At 38.4% G+C, this 19,859-nt stretch overlaps 1 long non-coding RNA gene across 2 annotated transcripts in view; it reads right to left on the bottom strand.

The window, feature by feature from the left end:
* The window catches only part of LOC129658508 (uncharacterized), a 55,457-nt gene that overhangs the window by 18,284 nt on the left and 17,314 nt on the right, over positions 1–19,859 (bottom strand). The window contains exons 3-4 of one of the 2 annotated variants that reach the window (XR_008717376.1): positions 13,257–13,383; positions 11,911–12,067 (exon numbers count right to left, since the gene is read on the bottom strand). This is a non-coding gene — a long non-coding RNA (uncharacterized LOC129658508). The remainder of the gene's footprint in view (positions 1–11,910; positions 12,068–13,256; positions 13,384–19,859) is intronic. The other variant, XR_008717377.1, reaches the window with a different exon arrangement.

The following is a 19,859-nucleotide window of genomic DNA, read 5'->3' as shown; positions in this document are numbered from 1 at the left end:
AAAATGTGAGCTTTCTTTAATGAGCATAAATTTCTAATTAAAACCTTTTCATAATTTGGCTGAATGTGGAAACACTAGAATCTCTTGACATAGCCTACAGGGAGGTGGGCAGGAAAGAATTAGGCTGTGAATTTTTATACCATTTAAGGTGAAGTGGAGAAAGAAGGTGCTGTTTGATGCTATAATTCAAGACGTATCAAAGAAGGCTCGGGGTCAAAGGCGATCTGAAAGCTTCTTTCTTTCATCTAAAAGACAAGCAGGGCCATACTATTCCTCCCAGTTTTTCTGAGTAGAAGAAGAGTATAGAAGAGAGCAAAGAAAATATTCAAAGTGAAGATACAGTCAGACAAAGAGAAAGGACCTCACAATTTGCAAGGGTCAAAGACAGGATTTTAAGCAGACTAGACAATAAAAGTGTTGGAGTGGCCAGAGCAGCTAGAACCATAGAAATAGAGTTGACAAAGTCTGAGCAGTTGCAGAAATAAATGGTCATGGAACATGGACACTGAGAGCCATAGAAGCAGGGCCATGAGTGGAAAATAAGGGGACAGTGTAAAAAGGATTCAGGTAAGACTGTTATGTTGACACAGAAATTCATCCTTAAGATGTTGATTTCACCAGAGTAAGAGACTGAAAGAATGAAAGGTTACCTCTGTGCATGTGTGTGTGTGTTTTACCCTCTTTCCTTAGGACTCAGTAGTTGTGCTTTGGATGCAGAGAGGTGATCTTCAACCTCTAAAATAGCATTTTTCATCATCTGGAACTTACATGTATATTATTTATACACATTTGTGTGTGTGTGTGTGTGTGCATGTAGGAGGGGAATGGATGTGAACAGATGCTACTGAGCTTAGGTTGTGGACCTGAAAGCAATACTTTTCATTTTCCTTGACTAGGAAGGGATGAGGTTGTTGTACAGTCTGTGTAGTTTTCTCAGTGATGGCTTCTTCTTGGCAAGCTGGAGGGGAGGTGGAGTTAGGATGCTTGTGAAGCCCAGGTCACAAACATGAGCCCTAGAGAGGAGCAGCAAAGTTCTTTATAGTTAAGCCTGCTATGAGTGAGATTCACCCTTGAGCTTCTCAGAGGCATCATTGCTTGACAGAAATAGGAAGAGAAGGTGTTCACTGGTTGTGAACAACAGGATTTGCTGTGATTTCAGCAAACTCTCCCATGTTCCACACTTCGTGTAAACCTCAGCTTCTGCTGTAGAGGAAGAGCGACAGAGAGATCCAAATTTTTCATATTAGAATCTCCGTCAACCTTAATTTGCTTTTAAATAACCTTAATGATCTTCTTGCCCTTGAATATTGAGTAAATGGCCATTAAATATATAAATTATGCTCAGTACACTGTAAAAAGTTTGCTGTCTGAGTTTTATTTGTACATGAAAACGATGTTCAAACTTTGAGTTCAATGGACAAACTGAGGTTTCCTTTCTGAAGGAAGAGGGGAAGAAAGACCCAAATGACAATATAAGCAGGAAAGGATACTAGAAGTAAAAAAGTTCTATGATGTGCAGTAGAATGAAAAATGGAATGAAAAGAAGTAATAATAAATGATTCTATCTCTCAGATGTCCAAAAAGAAAATGGAGACATGAAATACATGGTAGAATACGATATTCCCAAAGAAGTTGGCGAGCCCTCAAAACCCCACAATACACGATTCTTGTCTCCTTCTAACGCTGTTTACTTACTTTTTTCTTCTCTTCTGTTAACTCTCAACTATGTTTCTTCAAAATGTTAAACTTTTATCTTTTGGCTATCAGATATATCTCAACTTCACCACTCAAAAAAATCTCCATAACTTTTATAGTCGTCCTTATTTTAAGTATTATTTTAGTCTAACTTATATATTCTTAGTCTTATAATTTCCCCAGTTTTACTCTTTGGTCTTAATTTTTGGTTGTCTCTTTCACATTTAAGTCAATTCTGTTAGGTTTGAAATTTTGCTTTAATATTGGTTTAAAAAATAAATAAATAAATAAATAAAGTTTTCTGTTCTTTTAATAATCACATTTTCTTCTTAAGGACTTCCCTGGTGGCTCAGATGGTAAAGAATCTGCTGCAATGAGGGAGACCTGGGTTTAATCCCTGGCTTGGGAAGATCCCCTGGAGGAGGGCATGGGAACCCACTCCAGTATTCTTGCCTGGAGAATCCCCATGGACAGAGGAGCCTGGCAGGCTACAGTCCATGTGGTCACCAAAAGTTGGACATGACTGAGCGACACAGCACACCACAGCATTTCCTTCTTAAAGTTATCTGTTACTTATTTTTATGACTTATTTGCACCACAGCTGAACAGTGGAGAGAACTGCTATTATGTGTAAGAGAATGGCATCTTTCTTTGATCTTCCTGTTCTGATGTGTGCCACCCCTGTTTCCTAAGTCTTGCTGTATTTATGTGTTTTTTTTATTTTTTTTTAATTTTATTTTATTTTTAAACTTTACAGTATTGTATTGGTTTTGCCAAATATTGAAATGAATCCGCCACAGGTATACATGTGTTCCCCATCCTGAACCCTCCTCTCTCCTCCCTCCCCATACCCTCCCTCTGGGTTGTCCCAGTGCACCAGCCCCAAGCATCCAGTATCGTGCATCGAACCTGGACTGGCGACTCGTTCCATATATGATATTATACGTATTTCAATGCCATTCTCCCAAATCATCCCACCCTCTCCCTCTCCCATAGAGTCCAAAAGACTGTTCTAACTATGTGTTTATTTTAAATAAACAGGGATATTGTATGAGCAGAGTGATACAGGAATTCAGTTTAGATTTTTCTATATGCATAATTGTTCCATACCATTTATTCCATAGTTTGGTAGCTCAGATGATAAAGAATCTGCTTGCAATGTGATAGACACAGGTTTGATCCTAGGGTCGGGAGGATCCCCTGGAGAAGGGAATGGCATCCCACTCCAGTAGTCTTGCCTGGGAAATCCCATGGACAGAGGATCCTGGTGTGTGTGTGTACACACCACACACACACACACACACATACACACACACACACACACACACATATGTGTGTGTGTGTGTGTGTATATAAGAGTATATGTACATGGGGCTTCCCAGGTGGCTTAGCAGCAAAGAATCCTCCTGTCAATGCAGGTGACACAAGAGACAGGAATTCAATCCCTGGGTCGGAGGGATCTCCTGGAGTAGCTAATGGCAACCTACTCCAGTATTTGTGCCTTGAGAATACCATGGACAGAAGAGTCTGGTAGGTTACAGTTCATGGGGTCAGAGAATTGGACATGTGAAAAGAAATGCAAAAAAGCAAAATGGCTGTCTGGGGAGGCCTTACAAATAGCTGTGAAAAGAAGAGAAGTGAAAAGCAAAGGAGAAAAGGAAAGATATAAACATCTGAATGCAGAGTTCCAAAGAATAGCAAGAAGAGATAAGAAAGCCTTCTTCAGCGATCAATGCAAAGAGATAGAGGAAAACAACAGAATGGGAAAGACTAGGGATCTCTTCAAGAAACTCAGAGATACCAACGGAACATTTCATGCAAAGATGAGCTCGATAAAGGACAGAAATGGTATGGACCTAACAGAAGCAGAAGATATTAAGAAGAGATGGCAAGAATACACAGAAGAACTGTACAAAAAAGATCTTCACGACCCAGATAATCACAATGATGTGATCACTGACCTAGAGCCAGACGTCCTGGAATGTGAAGTCAAGTGGGCCTTAGAAAGCATCACTACGAACAAAGCTAGTGGAGGTGATGGAATTCCAGTTGAGCTATTCCAAAGCCTGAAAGATGATGCTGTGAAAGTGCTGCACTCAATATGCCAGCAAATTTGGAAAACTCAGCAGTGGCCACAGGACTGGAAAAGGTCAGTTTTCATTCCAATCCCAAAGAAAGACAATGCCAAAGAATGCTCAAAATACCACACAATTGCACTCATCTCACACTCTAGTAAAGTAATGCTCAAAATTCTCCAAGCCAGGCTTCAGCAATATGTAAACCGTGAACTTCCAGATGTTCAAGCTGGTTTTAGAAAAGGCAGAGGAACCAGAGATCAAATTGCTAACATCTGCTGGATCATAGAAAAAGCAAGAGAGTTCCAGAAAAACATCTATTTCTGCTTAATTGACTGTGCCAAAGCCTTTGACTGTGTGGATCACAATAAACTGTGGAAAATTCTGAAAGAGATGGGAATACCAGACCACCTGACCTGCCTCTTGAGAAATTTGTATGCAGGTCAGGAAGCAACAGTTAGAACTGGACATGGAACAACAGACTGGTTCCAAATAGGAAAAGGAGTTCGTCAAGGCTGTATATGGTCACCCTGTTTATTTAACTTCTATGCAGAGTACATCATGAGAAACACCGGACTGAAAGAAGCACAAGCTGGAATCAAGATTGCCGGGAGAAATATCAATAACTTCAGATATGCAGATGACACCACCCTCATGGCAGAAAGTGAAGAGGAACTCAAAAGCCTCTTGATGAAAGTGAAAGTGGAGAGTGAAAAAGTTGGCTTAAAGCTCAACATTCAGAAAACTAAGATCATGTCATCCGGTACCATCACTTCATGGGAAATAGATGGGGAAACAGTGGAAACAGTGTCAGACTTTATTTTTCTGGGCTCCAAAATCACTGCAGATGGTGACTGCAGCCATGAAATTAAAAGACGCTTGCTCCTTGGAAGGAAAGTTATGACCAACCTAGATAGCATATTCAAAAGCAGAGACATTACTTTGCCAACAAAGATTCGTCTAGTCAAGCCTATGGTTTTTCCTGTGGTCATGTATGGATGTGAGAGTTGGACTGTGAAGAAAGCTGAGCACTGAAGAATTGATGCTTTTGAACTGTGGTGTTGGAGAAGACTCTTGAGTGTCCCTTGGACTGCAAGGAGATCCAACCAGTCCATTCTGAAGGAAATCAGCCCTGGGATTTCTTTGGAAGGAATGATGCTAAAGCTGAAACTCCAGTACTTTGGCCACCTGATGCGAAGAGTTGACTCATTGGAAAAGACTCTGATGCTGGTAGGGATTGGGGGCAGAAGGAGAAGAGCCAACAGAGGATGAAATGGCTGGATGGCATCACTGACTCGATGGACGTGAGTCTGAGTGAACTCCGGGAGTTGGTGATGGACAGGGAGGCCTGGCATGCTGCGATTCATGGGGTCACAAAGAGTCGGACATGACTGAGCGACTGATCTGATCTGATCTGACCTGACCATATATTCCATTGCCAACATCCGCTGGATCATCGAAAAAGCAAGAGAGTTCCAGAAAAACATCTATTTCTGCTTTATTGAATGTGCCAAAGACTGATTGTGTGGATCACAATAAACTGTGGAAAATTCTGAAAGAGATGGGAATACCAGACCATCTGATCTGCTTCTTGAGAAACCTGTATGCAGGTCAAGAAGCAACAGTTAGAACTGGACATGGAACAACAGACTGGTTCCAAATAGGAAAATGAGTATGTCAAGGCTGTATATTGTCACCCTGCTTATTTAACTTATATGCAGAGTACATCATGAGAAATGCTGGGCTGGAAGAAGCACAAGCTGGAATCAAGATTGCTGGGAGAAATATCAGTCACCTCAGATATGCAGATGACACCACCCTTATGGCAGAAAGTGAAGAGGAACTAAAAAGCCTCTTGATGAAAGTGAAAGAGGAGAGTAAAAAATTTGGCTTAAAACTCAACATTCAGAAAACTAAGAATGTTTTCTGGTCCCATCACTTCATGTCAATTCTGGTCCCATCACTTCATGGCAAATAGATGGGGAAACAGTGGAAACAGTGGCTGACTTTATTTTTGGGGGCTCCAAAAGCACTGCAGATGGTGACTGCAGCCATGAAATTAAAAGATGCTTCTCCTTGGAAGGAAAGTTACAACCAACCTAGATAGCATATTCAAAAGTAGAGACATTACTTTGCCAACAAATATCCATCTAGTCAAGGCTATGATTTTTCCAGTAGTCATGTATGGACGTGAGAGTTGGACTATAAAGAAAGCTGAGCACTGAAGAATTAATGCTTTTGCATTGTGGTGTTGGAGAAGACTCTTGAGAGTCCCTTGGACTGCAAGGAGATCCAACCAGTCCATCCTAAAGGAGATCAGTCCTGAGCGTTCATTGGAAAGACTGATGTTGAAGCTGAAACTCCAAAACTTTGGCCACCTGATGCGAAGAACTGACTCATTTGAAAAGACCCTGATGCTGGGAAAGATTGAGGGCAGCAGGAGAAGGGGATGACAGAGGATGAGATGGTTGGATGGCATCACTGACTCAATGGACATGAGTTTGAGTAAACTCTAGGAGTTGGTGATGGACAGGAAGGCCTGGTTTGCTGCGGTCCATGGGGTCGCAAAGAGTCGGACACGACTGAGGGACTGAACTGAACTGAACGTGCTTCCATGCCAAATCATATGCATATAAGCATATATGTGTGTGTGCTCAGGTTGCTATAGTTGTGTCCAGCCCTTTATGATGGCAAAGACTGCAGCCCTCCAGGTTCCTCCATCCATGGGATCCCCCAGGCAAGAAAGTAGAGTAGGTTGCCATTTCCCTCTCCAATAAACATACATATATATAGTTATATTCAGACATCAACATATATGCAGTAAGCGTAAGAAATATCATGATTGTGATTACATGGAGAAGTTGGGTAGGAGATGCATCTGAGAAGGGCTTCAAAGTTACTAATATTAATCTCTTTAATTAGGGTCACTAGCATGTCCATATGTGTTTATTTTCTTAATAGCCATTTAATAGTCATTAAATTATACATTATGTACACATGTATCTTTTGCACATCTGCTTTATTTTCAACAGTGTATAGATGAGCAAGAATATGAATTGTTTGTCAGGTTTAATAAAATATACAATCATGTGGAATGCAAGGTAGAGATCTGAGATGAGAAAAGGTAAAATTCTCTTATGGTCACTTAAGTTACAGATAGCTGTGAAATATATAAGTGCAGAGAGGTATTTGTTTCTCGAGCTCAAAATAGAAGTTCATGCTACAGATATCAATTTGGAACTCTTAGCTCAACTAACAGGTATGTAAGCCAGGGATGAACAGGTGTGGAGGAAATGAAAATGGCTCCAGACTGTACCCTGAAGGTAACTTCTCTTCAGAAGTCAAGGAGAAGAATTCAGCCAAAAGATAGCAAAATCCTTGCCAGTGAATTAGGAGCAGTTTGTTTCAGGAAACCCGAGGGGGAAAATATTTAAATAAAGTCAATAAATAATATTAGAAAATTATGTCAGGAGATCGAGAAAGACAGGTTCAAGGAGTTGTTTTGTTGTTTTCTAACCAACAAGGAGGCTACTGTACCCCCTGATCGAACAGAGGAGTGGTGGGAGCAGTTTGGAAGGATTAAGGAGTGAATGGAGAATTTTACCCTAAGAAGTTTCTCACAAAATCTGTCTCTTCTTTCCTAGAGTAAGACCTGTTATAAAATTTATAAATAGTAAACAAACAATAATAACTTAAGTTAGGAAACTGGGAAAGGGAAAGTGTATAGGACTCTACACAAGAGTAGATAGAGCTTGGCCTGGATCCTGTCCCTCCCAGTGATGGTTAATTTTATGTGCCAACCTGATTGGGCGAAGGGGTACACAGGGAGCTAGGAAAACAGTATTTCTGGGTGTGTCTGTGAGGGTGTTTCTGGAAGAGATTAGCATTTGAATCAGCAGATTGCACAGACAAGATGGCCTTCACCAATGTGGGTGGACCTCACCCAATCCCTTGAGGGAACAACTGTCAAAGGAGGGGTGGATTGTCATTCCAGTCTTGAGCTGGGGTGTCCATCTTCCCATGACCTTAGACGTGGGAGCTCCTGGTTCTCAGGCCTCCAGACTCTGGGTACACCATTGACTCACCATTTTTCAGGCCTCTGTACTCAGACTGAATTATTCTTCTGGCTTTCCTTCTTCTCCAGCTTACAGACAGTAGATCTTAGGACTTCTTGTTTACCATGATGACGTGAGCCAATTCCCCAAACATATCTCCTCATATGTATATCAATATATGTATTTTACTTGTTCTGTTTCTCTGGAGAACCCTGACTCAAACACACTGTCATTTGCACAGACAATCCCAAGCAATATGGCAAAATATCGGTGAAGCCACCAAAGGTGGAACGTTCTCTTATTCTTCTTCTGATCGTGAAACAAAGGAAACTGTATCTGGAAACTTCTGTAGAGTCTGTAAAGCGGGGAAAGAAAATGGAGAAGATGACTCTGATAGAAATAAAGGTATCAGGACTACACATTGCATAATAAAAATAACTTTGAGTGACATGGATAAAGGATTCAGGCAGCACCTAGTTAAGGCAGATTGACTGTAAGCCACTCGGATTTCCCTGGTGGCTCAGTTGGTAATGAAAATGCCTGGAATGCAGGAGACCCAAGTTCAATCTCTGGGTCAAGGAGAAGCCCTGGAAAAGGGAATGGCGACCCACTCCAGTATTATTGCCTGGAGAATTCCCACTCCAGTATTATTGCCTGGAGAATTCCATGGGCAGAGGAGCCTGGTAGGCTTTGTCCATGGAGTTTCAAAGAGTCAGACACGACTGAGCGACTAGCACTTTCACTAACATAATAAAGCTTAAGATTCAGGGTTCCCTCACTTATGTGAGTCCTTTGGACCTAATTTTGTTTTCATAATTTTGCCATATGTTCCTTAACAAGGGCTCTAAAATTTTTGTAAACTCACTCAATCTCAATTTACCCTTGCCTATAACTAATAAGAGTAAACATTAGTAGTGTACATAAAACATTCATAAAGAAAAAAGCAGAGATTCAGTTGGAAGTAACACCACCATCTCTACCCTTTTGACTGTTTCTTGTCCCACAGAAATTGGACAGAAACAATTATGCAGCCTTAACACTGCATCTCAGGGAGAAAATAAAGCGGTCCTGGCCTTGATACTGCAGGAAGATAGCCAAGTTACTTTCACAATTAGCCAAGCAAATGGAGTGTCTAGATCGGTGCAACCAAGAATAAAAAAGAAAAAATTAACTGTCATGGCAACCAAGCAAATATACTATGGCAAACAGCTTAAGAGAGAAAGCATGGGAAGAAAGAAAAGGGGCTTATCCAATAGGAAATTATTACTTGAAGCACAAAAGGAAATTCTTCTCAATTGCTTCACATTGTAGAACAAATTGAGAAATGTGGCTTCTATAAAAAGCTCCAAGATGAAATGATAAGATAAAAAATAGTTTGAAAATAATTGCAAATGTAAGAGGAAATGAGAATTAAAGCCCCGTAATAAAATTAATAAATTAATTAGCAAGGAACAAAAATGACACAACTAAAAATAAAATTGCTGACATAGAGGAAGGATTTGAAATAATCACAGATTAAAAAAACTTAAAGAAGCAGAATGAAAAAATTGGATGTGGATGGTAGAAAAAGATAAGCTGAACCTAACTATAATTTTTGCTCTTAAACTAGAAACACTCAACAGAGAAATCCCCTGAGATAAAGAAATCATTAAATCAACAATTTGAAAGAGAACCCTATTCAAGGATAATTTGATACAGAAATTTCAAGACCAAAGCATTTTCTAAGTCAGATATTTAAGTAGTATTTTAAAAGAAGTCTTTTTAGGATATCTAGACTTGAAACTCAAATCACCTACAATTGGAGAAAATCAGGCTTGCATCAAAGTTCTACTCACCAACCTTCAAAGCCAGAAGACAAAGAAGTAGTTTCCACAACAGTCTTAGAAAAGCGTGACCCAAAAACATTACCCCCAAAGTATTAGCCAAGTATAAAGGCAACAGGGATATATTCTCAACTGTGAAAAATATCAGGGCGCTCTCCTTGCGCTGTTGCTCAGGTGCTCAGTCATGCCTGACTCTTTGTGACCCCATGGACTGCAGCACGTCAGGCTTCCCTGTTCTCCACCATCTCCCAGAGTTTGCTCAAACTCACGTCCATTGAGTTGGTGATGCTATCTAACCATCCCATCCTTGGTTACCCCCTTCTCCTCCTACCCTCAGTCTTTCCCAGTAGCAGGTTCTTTTCCAATGAGTTGTCTCTTCCCACCAGGTGGCCAAAGTATTGGAAACTCAGTGGTAAAGAATGTGCCTGCCAATGCAGGAGACCTGAGTTTGATTCCTCACCCAGGAAGACCCCACATGCTGCAGAGCAACTAAGCCTGTGCACCACATCCACTGAGGCTGTGCTCTGGAGCCTGGGAACTACAATCACTGAGCCTGCCTGCTGCAGCTACTGAAGCCCATGTGCCCTAAAGACTGTACTCCTCAATGAGAGAAGCCACTGCAATGAGAAGCCTGAGCACCACAAGTAGAGAGCAGCCCCCATTCACCTCAACTAGAGAAAAGCCTGTGTAGCAACAAAGACCCAGCACAGCCAAAAATAAATAAATAAAATTATTAAAAAAAAAAAAACCTCAGGGAATCTACAACCTAAACATGCTTCTTGGAGGGAAAAAATGTTTGACAAAGAAATTCAAAAAAATTAAAAGAAAGATGTCAATGAAGAAGAGAAAAGCATAAAATGAATAATGGTAAACATTAGACCAAAAAATTCAAAAAACTAATTGTAAATAACATTGAGAATATTTTTATAGAAGAAGTCATAGGTTTATAGAGTATAAAATATTAATAGCAAAATTAAAATGAAGTAAAATATTTTATTTAAAATACATGCAATATAATTCCATTTTTATAAAATATGAATCATTCATTTTTACATGTATAAATGATATATGCACTTGCTTTGTATCAATGAAGATAATTTCAGGGAAGTGGTATTTGGAGGTTTTTTTCTCAAATCTTTTATCTTTATAATTTTTCTGCAAAATGTGTAAACTTTATAATTTGTATTTATCATTTTGAAAAACAATAAAGTGATTAAAAAAATGAAATACCTTCATAATGCTTATCAGAGTTAATTAAGGGTAGTAGACATGTGAATGATTACTTTCTTCTTTTTTTTTTTCCTGCTGTGTTCTGACTCCCTCACCCCACTTTACTGTCCAAAAATTATAAAACGTGAATGTAAGTAAAGTAGTAGAAGGAGTAAATGTAGGAGTGTGTTTGAAAAGATTTTGGTTAAGTCAGAGAAAATGCCGTAACTGGAAGAAAATGTGGACTTAAGACAGGGATTTTATTAGAGGAAACTATATAATGTTTCTTGTTGATGTGAGAGATGCTGCTGCTGCTAAGTTACGTCAGTCGTGTCCGACTCTGTGCGACCCCATAGACGGCAGCTCACCAGGCTCCCGTCCCTGGGATTCTCCAGGCAAGAATACTGGAGTGGGTTGCCATTTCCTCCTCAAGTGCATGAAAGTGAAAAGTGAAAGTGAAGTCACTCAGTCGTGTCCGACTCTTCCCGACCCCATAGACAGTAGCCTACCAGGCTCCTCCGTCCATGGGATTCCCAGGCAAGAGTACTGGAGTGGGTTGCCATTGCCTTCTCCGGTGAGAGATGCTACATAGATGCAAATTGATGCTGAGGGTGAGGTGGAGATAACTAACAGAAGGACTATGGTTCCTTGAAGACGTTATAAATAATGGAACCCAGAGCACTAGCAGGGTGATTGTCCTTGGAAACAACGATGGCTAGTGATTCCATTGTGAAAAAGAGAAGAGGAAAAAATGGGTACAATGTAAGTCAATTGTTTAGGGATGGAAAATGAAGAGAATTTGATTCTGATAGTTTCAATTTTCTTAACAAAAATTGTATATTATCTGAAAATACAGTAGGAGGAAGGCATATTGTATTAGAATAAAAATACTAGTAAACATAACAAAACAAATCTCAAATTCTTAGCAACTGAGAGCAAAAGAAAACAAACAAAAAAAAATCCCTATTTATTGTGTACACAAAACCCACATGAATATTCATGATGGACCAGTTATCTTCCTGACAGTTACTCATGACATAGATTCTTTCCAACCTGCGACTTCACCATCATCTAGGTCCTCATTGTGCTCTTCCATTCAGCCGGCAGAAAGAGAAGGATTGTGTGTAGAAGATTCTTATGGGCCAGGTCCCAAAGCGATGGCTACATCTTCTGCCTACATTCCATTGGCCAGAACTCAGGAACTTGACTGCTTTCAATTACAATGGAGGCAGAGGAATATAGTCAGCTTGTGAGTCCAGGAGAAAAAGAAAATGGCTTAGATAAAAGTTAACTAATTTCTGCCCCAAGATAGTGGTATAAGATAGTTTCAGGTAGTGGGGAAATCAGTCTATTGGAGACAAAATTATTGGGCTACACTGAGTGCAAAAAAGAAAATCTTAAATTCACCATGTTAAATTTGTAAATGTAAATGTCAAAAATGTGCAGAAAAGTCTCATTGGGCTCAGGTGGGTGATTTCCTCAATAGCAATATTGCAGGTCAGTTCACATACAGAAAGGAAGTTGTTAGGCTCATCCAGACCTACTGTGTTCCTAGCTGAATAAAATAGAGGAAGAGTCACACAACCAATTGAGAATATTTGTAAAAGATAAATGTTATTTATGGACCAAGAAATTAGGCTGATTCAGGAAGCAGATGGATATTGAAAAACTGGTGGAGTTAACACATTGGGGGTCTCAATGAGGTCAGATATTTGTAGACATAGAAATATTTGATAGAAAAGCTATAAGAATGAAATTGTTGATCTTACAGTGGATTGCTTTATTTATTTAAATTTTCTAGTGATAATATGGTTTATTTGTATTATGATAAGAGGGAATGGCAGCAGTAGAATGAATGAAAGGTCATTGGGAAAGAGAAGAGCAGAAAACTGAAAGATTTAGGGAGAGCATTTAGACATTTGAAGTTTAAAAGAAAAGTGATATCAATAGAAAAACTGTTAGCTAAGCTTTGGTGTTAAGTGAATGAGCTGGGTGAAAAACAAAAAAGACTGTTTGATGACAGTGGGAATGAGAATGATGAAGCAATTTACCAAGAGGAATAAATCTGAAAAAAAAATGAAGTTTAAGTCATGGATTGTAAGGAATAATAGAAACTGAGAAATTCTGAGTAGTATGCCTCAAACTGGTAGGGAATGAAAAATGAAACAACTTCAAGCTAAGAATAGAAGAAAGTTATGCCAGTAGACATCTGGAGTTCACAAAAGGCAAGGAGGAGAGAAGAAAATGCCAAGAGGAGGTGAAAGGTCCTGGGGAGCTCTCTGATCATAGTGGGTAATCCAGTAGTTGTTGCAGGAGGTTTGTGAAGAAGGTTGCGGGGTGCTTAGGTAGGATGAGTGGATAGCAAGCATGGAGTAGAAATTAGAATGATAACATCTTACCTGGAAAGATCCAGCATCTGGTGGTGACCAGGATGAACAGAGATAGGAAGTATGATGCAATTATAAGATTATAAGTATTAATATTATAAGCAATACTCTTAGTATTATTCTGGATTCTGCTTCTAGCCTGAGAGGAAAACATAGAGAAAATAAAGTAAATGAGAGTGGTATGGGACTATTTGAAAGGTAAAATATTATAGCTTTTGATGATTGATCGGAAGAGATAAAATAAATAAAAAAGAATGACTTCCTCATTTCTGGTTTAAGCAGTGGGATGGCCATTGGTGTAATCGTTGAATGTAGGAAACATTGGCCCAGGAACATGGATATTATGGCCTGCTTTTATTTTGGAAAGTGGAAAATGATAATCATTCAAATGGAGATGTTGAGTTAAATATATGTAAAAAAAAAAAAAAAAAAAAAAGCCAGCTCAGGAGAGATATCTGGGCTGTGAATATAGAAGAACATCAACAATTATGGGTTGATTAGAAAGGGATAGCAAAAAAGACTCAGAAGACACAGCCAGAGAAATCAGAGAAAAACCACTAAGAAATTGTACTATAAATCCATTCAACAAGAGGGAGCAATAAATCAATGGGGTGAAAAATAATGCCAAAAGGTAAATAAGCAAGATGTTTCAAAAGTATCAGTTGATTTGTATGACATGGGACAAATATAGTTCCTACTTCTGCAGTAGTCCCAAATTTTCTGAAATGAGACTCTAGTAGGTTTTCAGATTTTCTGAAAATCATTCTACTATACTCAAATATATCTTAATTTCATCACCGTAAGCATAATCTATATTAAAAGATTATTTCAGATACAGTAATTTAAATAAATTATTATCAGATAATATGTTTAAGTTTAGTAGTTTAAAAATACATTACCCTCTGTAAAAGCCATTTTCAGTACAGGTGCTAGTCCAATTTTTTTAAACTCCAAATACTCACCAATAGTGGAGAAATAATGTAATCACAGTTGATTATTTTCCAGCACAGTTTCTACATGAAATACAATATCTATGGGAATTTAATGTAAAACTTTCTGAATTAGTAATTCAAATTTCCATTTCCTAATAATTATTATATATATACCAAATATACCTTAAGTGATTATTTTCTCAAAGACAAAAAAAAAAAAAAAACACAAAAAGTAGTGTAAATGTAACTCATTCAAGAAAAGGAATTTGATGTAAAACTGCTAGAGATCCTGTCAGATCCTCAGATACTCGTTTACAAAAATCAGTTTATCAAAGAGAAGCTGAATTTGAAGCAACAGGAAATCCTCTGACAATTTAGGGAATGTCTCCCTCAAGTCTGACAGATTTATTAACACTGATATTTTTCCCCCTACAAATGCATATTTATTATTTGCCTGGTACTGTAATGATTTATGGACACAGCAGATTCAAAATGTGTTTTACAATACAGGGCCTAATGCCAAGCATGTGTCTACTTTTTAGCCTTTTTTCCCTTTCTTTTCTATTTCTTACGGCAGCCTTACATTCATAATATATTTATTCCCCTGATGAAATGCAAGGCAGCAGTCTGTTTGTGTGGGTTATAGTCTTTAAGACTGCCTAGATTACTTTCAATCTTTGGATCACAGAAATCTACATAATCACAATTTCATTCTCATTTTCACAAGGATCCTCAGACAGCCAGCACAGTACTGGAAGGTCAGTAAAGGCACCATGGAAAACAAAACTCACATGTGGCCAGCCATATGAGAATCTGTAAAGGTTTCTTGAGTTTGCTCATTGGTTTAACAAACAGCTACAGTAGAACTATGGGTGAGAGCTAAGAGAGTCCACTTCCTCAGATTTGCAAGGCAAAGTTGATGGCAAAAGATTTTTTGCAAAGTCAATTCTCTTTCTAAATGGGGCAATCCTTTACATTTATCCTATACAGTTCTTTCTTTTAAATAGTAGAAACAAGACTAAAGGGAATATTTTAAACCTGTATATCTGATTAAGAATTCCTCTGAATGATATATTTCATTTCTAATGAACTAAATTAGTTTTATTAATTCAAAAATTATGGTTCCAGCCGACTATGGAATATAGCTCCCAAGAACCATAGCATAAATGCTGAAGAATGTGAGCATTGTAACAAGTCTATGTGACTTTGATTTCCAGCTCTGCCAATGCTTGTAAAACTTTGCTGAAGTTACTTTCCCTCTCTTTGCCTCAGTTTCTTCTTCCATAAATGGGAATAATAATGACAATGACAACTTTCAGGAGGTTGAGTAAGGACTAAGTTAATATACATAAAGAATTTAGGACATAGCTTGGCATGAATTAAGCTCTACCTGAATATTAGCCACCATAGATATTAGCTAGAATAAAATTTTTCTCATTTTCAAAAAAGCAACCTCAATTCATCTTGCTGCTGCTGCTGCTGCTAAGTCGCTTCAGTCGTGTCCGACTCTCTCTGTGTGACCCCATAGACGGCAGCCCACCAGGCTCCCCCATCCCTGGGATTCTCCAGGCAAGAACACTGGAGTGGGTTGCCATTTCCTTCTCCAATGCATGAAAGGGAAAAGTGAAAGTGAAGTCGCTCAGTCGTGTCCGACTCTTAGCGACCCCATGGACTGCAGCCCACCAGGCTCCTCCATCCATGGGATTTTCCAAGCAAGAGTACTGGAGTGGGGTGCCATTGCCTTCTCTGCAATTCATCTTAAATTGGGGCAATTAATTTGTTGGGCAAAGTTCTGCCATGTCTGTTGCAGGACTTCTAGCAAAGAAATTCCAGAGGATGTAACGAACATCTAGGGAACATTACTCACAGGTTAATCCAACAAGCATTTATTAAGTGCCTGCTAGGTGCCGGATGGCTTCTAGTTTCTAAAGTATAAAAAAATGGACACGTCTATGCTCTAGGATCTCTCCATCATGTTTGCAAACAAGTAGATAGATGACATCAAGGACTGATGGGTGGTAAGACCTATGTTTGCCACGTGGACTGGGAGTAGAGAGTCTGGAGTCTGCTCAGTGGAGGCAGGCAAGGTTCAGAGGCTCCCATCTGGACCGACCCTGAAGCCTGACTCCAAGCTGCAGCCTATTTCAGTGTTCATCTATCAAGGAACATTATAAAAATCTCTGCCCTATAAAACTAAATATATAATGGAACTTGACTTTCACATCACTCTTACAATTATAAGTGAAGGTGAGGGGTTCACACCAATTCTAGATGCCTCATTCCTCTTTAATTCTCTCTCACAAAAGGCACAGATGAATACAGAACATCAGTGACTGGTATGATGAAAACCGTTGTTTCCCCCGCCCCTTACATTTCTTCACAGATATTAATGCCACAAATGCTATTCTCAAGGATAAATTGCTGACAGAGAAGAGAGGACACTGCAGAAATATTTGAACATCACAATGGATTTAAATGACAGGATACTATCATTGAAATCATAGTTGAAGCATAGATGGATCCACAGACAGTTGTCATAGCATTTAACTTTTTTCCTGTTTTAGTCTAATGTTCAAATCCACAGTTTCATCATGTTTGGCTTGGCAGGCGCATCCCACTCACTCTGAGGGTGTGTGGCAGGGAAGAAGAGCCAGGAGTAGACAGATCCCAATCGCTTACTCATCTCATGGCAGAAAGGCTTTTTTTTTTTTAAGTTGTAGTGCTGCCAGCTTGGAAAGTGAGGACCAGCTGAAGTGACTTATAATCATTTGCAGATACTTTGAGACACTGGTATGTCTTTTTTGGCCAAAGAACATCAGAGGAAGCTTGGTAGCTAAGAGTTAGAAGGGGCCCTCTTGAGTTTACTACTCCACCCCTCACCCCTGTAGTTAAAATAGAAAGGCTGTAACCTGGGAAAGGTGAAATGCCCTGAACAAAATCACACATCTATCTGGTACCAATATCAAGGCTGGAATCCAGATTTCCTGGCTTCCAATCATGTCTTATTTCCACTCCACCATGAATTCTTTCTGATAATTATGAGTGAAATATAGTAAAGCTTTCATATTCTGGCAAAATGCTTTCTAAGACCTTCTCAAATTCAGGAATAGCTCTAAGCATATATTTTGTTCTTTCAAATACAATCGAGTATAACTGGAAAATGCCAGTGATACCTTTGGGTTTTTAATGCATCTGTTATATGGGACAATGGTTTATTTATACAGCTATTAAAATACCTGTCTCCAAAAGCACATTTCCTTCTAAAGTTAGTTAGGAGTTAATTGGTTTTTCAGATTTTACTGAAGTTTCATCTTTCACAATAAGAACAAATTTTGGACTATTTAGAAAATTTGCCAAATCAGATTCACAAATCACTTTTTCATGTCTCCACATAGAACTAACAATGGACTTGACAATTTCAGATTTCCAAGCCACCATATAATTCAGCAATCTGCTTTGAATTTATCCAAAATGTTAATTTATGGATAAGAACATTAATACTTTTAATGAATCTCCCTGATGGCTCAGATGGTAAAGAATCTTCCTGGAATGCAGGAGAACTGGGTTCAGTCCCTGGGTTGGGAAGCTCCCCTGGAGAAGGGAATGGCTACCCACTCCATTCTTGCCTGGAGAATCCCACGGACAGAGGAACCAGGTGGACTACATTTCATAAGGTTGCAAAGACTCAGACATGACTGAGTGACTAGCATACTTTCCACCACTGGCAGCTGGATTTCTTTCAGCGTCATTTTTGCATATAAAACGTAGTTTCATAGCCCTTCAGTAGAATTTTATAAACTATAAATATTAGACAAGAGCTCAAATTCACAATGAATGTGGATCATCTCACATATCAAGTGGTCATCTCACTCACTAGCTAAAGTTCCTTTCTATCCATCAGCCTTGTGCTGTAAGTCACTCACTCTCACAATTAGCAAAATTCAATATTGCTATATATTACTAATAGAGGTGTGCACAACTCTCTCAGTAATCCAGAGAAGTCTGTTAAATGTGTCGTATCAAGATATCTTCTACTCTTATTACATCCATCTTCTAGCCTGTACTTCAGAAAGTGCAATGTTGGCCCCATGTCACAGGTGGAAACTGAATTAGCATGAAGTTCAGTTACATAGAGTGTGTCCCTTTGTAGCTTTCTTAACCTGTATATACACAATAGATACTTCAAGACCTGTGAAGTTTTCCAAATCAAGCATAGCACATTACATAACAAAATACTTTCTTCTCCCTGTTTCCACTAAAGAACTTTTCACTGTGGAACAGATTGAGCCTCTGAAGAAACCCTCCATGACGTGTCCAAAGTGTTGTGGGAATGATGCAACAAAATTTCAACAAGTTCATTCCAACAACAGGGAACTTAAATTTTTTTTTTTCCACTTTTTGTAAAACTTTAATTTCTGAGACATTTGGTACCAAAATCTAGAGAGTTATTTCTATGATCACGTCCCAAAATTTTCCTTTTGCAGTTTTTCTCTCTGTTGTTAGTGATTTGATCTTTTTCTGAAACAGGCTTTTTCATCTCCAGGTTACATGTCTTCAATGCAATTGTCCCAGGTTCCTGCTGATCTTTATGATTCTTTATTCTACTTCTTACTGGTTGGTAGTGATCTCTTTGTACTTAAGATATTCTGCTTTCCAATAGGTTAGTCCTTCTCTCCATATTAATAGAATTTAACCTATAAGTATTGGTGTTTTGGATAATTCATAGATTTGGTAGTACAAGGAAGAGATTGTACAGAAAAACCTATCTTTGAGGCAATATATTAACACACAATCTTTCAAAATTTACAACACTTGATCTAAACCCTATAATTTGGGTTTATGAAATAATCATAGTAAAAAATAGTAGCTTCTTAAGACTTTGTGTTCTATATTTGCACTAATATTCCATATATGTTCAGAAATGAACTTACAAATTAGAAGATATAAAAAAAAGTAACATTTTCACAGGGTCTCACCCTTTTCATTTGTGCTCCATCAAGACAGCTGTCCAATCTCTTGGTATTTATTCTAATAAAGTGAGAGTCTTCCTTATGATTTCATAGTATATCAGAAAGCAGAATTGTGAAGCCTTTAGTTACATGGCAAAGAGCAATTTTTAAAATGAAGAATTTTCCTTTCAAATGTCATTGGAAATAGTGATTGACTTCATATGACCCAAGGCTTTGGGAGGAAATATATATATATATATAAAAGATTTTGAACTAAGAGTGAGGGGTCTATTTTAAAAAAGAATATTATGTTTAAGATTGAAATGTGTTATAACTAACATTTATTTCCTTGGTAATTCTTCAAAAATGGACTTAGAATGTATGACCTAAGTCAGACTAAAGAGTATTTTCTAGGGCATTTGCTAAAGTTTTCAAAAGTAAAGCTAGTGTTTTGGAGTTGAAGATAGTATTATTGGCCTGGAGTAGTTGTAGCCATCTCTGTACTGGAAGACTGTTGTCTGGAAATAAAAAGAACCTATAAGAAAAGGAGATTAGAAATAGAATAGAGAGATCGTACTCACTCCTAGACATTTCATTTATGAAAGTCAAGATATTCCATTTATTGCTTAAGCAAGAATAAACAGATGATTAAGATTATCTGTTATGGAAGATTGACAACAGAAAAGAAAAAGACCACAGTGAATAAACAGAACAGTTAAGTCCATAGAAAGGGA

The sequence above is a fragment of the Bubalus kerabau genome, chromosome 8 (assembly GCF_029407905.1).
Source record: "Bubalus kerabau isolate K-KA32 ecotype Philippines breed swamp buffalo chromosome 8, PCC_UOA_SB_1v2, whole genome shotgun sequence".
In the NCBI taxonomy this organism is placed as follows: domain Eukaryota; kingdom Metazoa; phylum Chordata; class Mammalia; order Artiodactyla; family Bovidae; genus Bubalus; species Bubalus kerabau.
This window is presented reverse-complemented; position numbering and strand designations above follow the sequence as displayed.